The sequence below is a fragment of the Acomys russatus genome, chromosome 18 (assembly GCF_903995435.1).
Source record: "Acomys russatus chromosome 18, mAcoRus1.1, whole genome shotgun sequence".
Taxonomy (NCBI): Eukaryota; Metazoa; Chordata; class Mammalia; order Rodentia; family Muridae; genus Acomys; species Acomys russatus.
Window position 1 is genome coordinate 54,920,341 of NC_067154.1, and position 5,063 is coordinate 54,925,403.

Genomic DNA, 5,063 nt, shown 5'->3' on the forward strand with positions numbered 1-5,063 from the left:
ATGATCTACTCAGTCATGGCTTCTGGGCCCACCAACAATACCAGCCTGAGTTCTGTCTTGAGGAGTAGACCTTAAATCTAAGCAGTTGATTAATCCCAAAATGTTTTTGCCACAATTGCTCCAATGAGTACACTTAATCAGGCCACTGGTTATTGAGGATTGCAGCTTTCATACTGGGTATAATTGTTGACTACTTTTCTTCCTTAGTGGAGTGCATAGCACTGTTTGATAGTAGTAACGCTCTCCAACGGGGATGATGCTTCCTGGTCAGCTTGATTTCTCCATGGTCTGTGACCCACATATTTGGTATCTTCAGCAGTAGGGTCTATACCACTGCTGGGCACATACTCAAAGAATCTACCGCTCTTTGATGGATCTATAACCCTTATGTTTCTTCCTTGGACACACAGTGGTCCTTTTGAGGCAAACCATGTATAGCACCACAGCCTGCTCACCCAGTCAAAGCACATCCCTGATCTCTGTCCTTTTTTTCTTCCCCTTCAGTTCCCATCATCATTTATGTTAGCATGCATATATGTTTAAATCCTTATTATCTCAAAAAGATAGCTTTCCTCTGTCCGTATCTAATTTAGCTTTCATTTCTTAATTATCCAAGTGAACTATACTCCATTTTTTCCCAGGTGGCCTGACAAAAGAGCCCAGAGCCATCTTTTTATTGACCTTTTACGCTGTGATCTCATCAGCATATTCTGGAAGCCCAAACGCCAGCCTTAGCCACAGCTGACCACTAGTACTTCCTCCATCACCACTGCTCCAGGACAAGGATTTCCTACCTCCAATAACATCTGAAGTCATCACCAGGTGTCACATGATCCTTAATTATCTCCTCTGCAGCCAAACCCTTCACTGCACCTAGTTTCTGTCACTCCACTCTAGGCTTACTCATTTTCTTGAAACATACCAGCCACGCTTAGGCTGCATAGCATTGGTACTCCCCTCTGAAGGAAATACCTAGCTTCAGATGGACACGTACTTTCTCCTCTTCATTCAGAGCACACTTCAATTTCACATGTTCAAATCCTACCTGGCACCTTTATTATATTGACCTTCTACATTTTTGTATACCTGTTCATAATTTTAAAAAAATAAGTAAGTTTTCACAAATCTGTCTGTCATTTCTGCCCAGGGGCCCTGATGATCTTCTCCACATCATTTCTAGTTTATTGTACATGCCACCATATACGTAAAGGTAAACAAGCCAGAACCTCTGCTGCACATACAAGGAGGTGTGACTCTGTAAAGAAGATAAAAATCTATACACAAATAATTAAAATACAAGTCAGGAACTGAAAACGTATATAAGGAGTGATTCAAAATTCTGTGAGAGTGGAGAAGGAAGGCATACGGATTATTGGTGGGCTAATTGAGTTTGCCACATTGGCAGACAGAAAGCAACCTAATGACAATGGTCTTCATGGGGCTCTAGGTGAGAGAAGCATGGGAAAATGGGGAAATAGAAGGATCCAGAGGGTCCTAGAAACCTACAAGAAGAACATTATGACAGGCGGATCTGGGCCCAGGGATCCTGCTCAAACTACGGCACCAGCCAAGGACAATACATGCAGTAAACTTCAAACCCCTATCCAGATCTAGCCAATGGACAGGACATTCTCTACAGTTGAGTGGAGAGTGGGGACTGACTTTCACAGAAATTCTGGTGCCCCATATTTGACCACACCCCCTGGATGGGGAGACCTGGTGGCACTCAGAGGAAGGATAGCAGGCTACCAAGAAGAGACTTGATACCCTATGAGCATATACAGGGGCAAGAGGTCCCCCTCAGTCACAGTCATAGCAGAAGGAAGTAAGGGGAAAATGGGAGGGAGGGAGAAATGAGAGGATACAAGGGATGGGATAACTATTGAGATGTAATATGAATAAATTAATAAAATATATTAAAGAATTTTTAAAAAAAGAACGTGACAGAAAATGTCAGATCTTCCATTCTGATCACTGGAGACACAAGGCAAAAGGCTAAATGAGCACAAGAATGTTTAAAAAAATAAAAAGGTAGATTAAGGAGGAAGTGACACAGCAGCTTTGTCTCTTCTCTGCTGAGACTGAGATTGAAATTTGACTAATAAGCATCAAGAAGAAATTTACAGTCATGTTTATGTTTGAAGCGAACTCGAACAGTCGATTATTAACCTTTAATCATGACCATCAGGGATAAAGTCAGGCGTTATCTGTGCAGTCTCGCTGGGGAATCCTAATGACAGCACATTCGCTTTTGCATACTCTCCAACAACAGATATGTATAACAATTCAAAGACAAATTTGGCAGATGCACTTTTTACTACAGGCTAGAATGTCTTAAAGACACAGTTTATTCACTCTTCTCTCTATGGTCAAGTAAAGATTATGCACCTACCCACATCTAGAGAAATAAAGCTTTCATCACAGCTGTACCTAATTCCTGGGAATTTTATTCAGGAAGGAGTTTTTCATTGCCAGCATGTTATATGAAAATTGTAATCAGGTCCCAGTCTGATTCCTTATAACATGGTGCCATCTAGAGATTAAAGATGATGTTGCTGCAAGCTGCATTTTTCTGAACCAGTTTCTAAATTGCAACATTGCGTTTTATTGGAAATATGTTTAATAAGGGATTTTAAGTGCCTATAACAGTCTATCTGTATGGAGTCCATTTAAAATAAACTAATGGCTGCTTAGGTCAGTGCCAGAAGGCTTTGTCCAGGAGTTTCACAATAGACTATGACACTGAAGTTACACTGAAGTATAGGAACTCCAATTTAGATTTTGTCAAAAGGCATAGTCAAACTTCTACAGAGAAGCAAGACAGTTTTTCTTCTATATACAAAACATTAGCGACGTAGCTATGAGTGAGACTCAGCACTTACAGTGTGTGTCAGTTCCCTGACACCTGCCTAACCATGACACACTAACTTGGTAATTCAGAATATCCGAAATGTCATTTTCCACAGTTCTGAATGCAGAAATCTAAAGTCAAGACACCCAAAGGTGGAATCTTTGTAAAGCTCTAGGGCAGACACTTCCTCCTCATCTCACAAATTCTGGTTGTGCGCATGGTCTTCCTCTTCCCTGGCTCTTGGTCATATCTCCGTAATTTTTGCCCTCTCATCCCCTTCTGTTCTGTGACTCACTGTGGCTGCATGGCTCCAATCTATACTTTGCCTTCTGTGCTTTCTCTGCCTATCTCCCCTCTCTCGGTCTTTCCTCTGTGTATTTTGGTAGAACAGTTGTTGGATTTAGGCTCTTTCTGGAGAAGCCAAGATGACATGTTTGCTTGAAGGTCTTTGATCACATCTGTGAATTCTTTTTTTGCCAAATAAGATAACATTCTTTCGTTCCAGGGACTTAGTGTTGAGTTTTTGTCTTGTTTTGTTTTGTTTTGTTTTTAACATGGACACCACTCAACACATCTTTTTCTGGTTCTTTTATAAGAAAAGTAAAGCTTTGACTTCATTAATTTTATCACAATTAAAAGGAAAGCTTATAGTCATAGATGATGAGGTACAGTTGATGCTCAGGGCTAGAAAGTATACATTGTACTGACCATCTCATGTGTTCAGACAGCAGCATCCTGGCCTCTACTCACTGAGTGCCAACAGCAGTCCTCATCATAACTACTGAAAATGTCTTATAAATGCTGCTAAATGTCTTATAAATGCAGCCCATGGTGGGCTGTGGGGATAGTGATCCTGATTATCATAAGCAAATACTCTAAGATGGAATGATAGAGGACAAAAAATGTGACAAAAAGTGGTTAAAGAAATTTCATGGAGGAAATAAGTGAGCTAATGATTGAAGAAAAAAGTGCCCCTGGTATTGACCAAGCACTGAGACGCCAGTTTTGGAGAAGATGTGTTTTATGAACTTGTCCACACCAAATGCCATTTCTTGGGTGAAACCACTATTTTGTTAAAATATGTTTGCCAAGCTCTCACTCAGGCCTTAGGGCAGTGGAGCCATGGTACTCTGATGAATGAATGAGGCAGTGAGGGTACAGTTCTAGGGTAGAGCCAGACTGGAAATAACACGATGCACAATTTGAAAGCAATTGTGTGGCATGTGAAGAAGTGTTGAGTAGCTTGCGCATTCAAATGAGCTAGCTACAGAAGAAAAACAAGTAGGAAATAGTAGAGAGGTCGGAAACAGGAGCAAGACAAACCACCTAAGAAATTATTTAAACAGTCTTGTCAAGTAATGAGCTCAGGCGTTAAGGTGATGACAATGGGAATTTTTAAAGGATTTCCGCAAAGAAGAGATAGGTGTCAGCTTCTCACTATTGAGCTTGGAGAAAGTGGGGTGGGAGAGGCAGACAGGAAAACTTATACATAAGAATGACTTTCAACTGGAAGTCCACAGAGGACTGAGGTGAGGAGTCCTAGAAAAAGCTGTATGTGCGCACCATGAAGCCGGAAGACATTAATTGTTTGATCAATTTTAGGTCCTTCTTTTTGAAAACATAGTGATGGTGAGTAAGAAAGAAATGATTTAATTTGTAATTAGTTGAGGTGCAAGCTAGAAATTATTTCCATAGAAGTTCACAAAACCTTCAGGGTCACTAAAAAGGTCATTGAAAAACTGAAAAACAAAGGTGTTCTTTTTTTTTTTTTTTTTTTTCTCTCCTCAGTCACTCTTATTTTTAGACTAAACAGAAAGGCAATTGCACACTGTTCATGCTTTGACTTGCAAACCACTGTTCTTCATGGTACAACAATATTCACAACCAAACACACTTCAGATAGGAATTTTGAGAAAAGTATTTATCTAAAAAAAAAAAAAAACCAAAAAACAAAAAGTAAACATCTTTCAAGGTAGATTTTTCTCATTGTAGCCAATATTTTAAGCAAACTGGTTATAATGACTTGAAAAGATAATTGTATAGTTACTTCAGCTTTTTCTATCTTCCTTTTAATTTTCTGTTTAATAATTCTTAGGCTGTCATCCTCTTAGTATTTTTAACTTACAAGATTATATATATATGGCAGAATACTGTATGGCTAATTACAGAATGGTTTCATTAAAAAAAAATAATCAAAGTAAAAGTTAGTTAA

The 5,063-nt window shown here is 39.3% G+C and overlaps 1 non-coding gene across 1 annotated transcript; it reads right to left on the minus strand.

Moving 5' to 3' along the window:
• Window positions 1–1,102: 1,102 nt before the first annotated feature.
• On the minus strand, window positions 1,103–1,206 carry LOC127202443 (U6 spliceosomal RNA). The gene has a single exon (XR_007832320.1). It is a non-coding gene; the product is annotated as a U6 spliceosomal RNA (small nuclear RNA).
• Window positions 1,207–5,063: the final 3,857 nt, after the last annotated feature.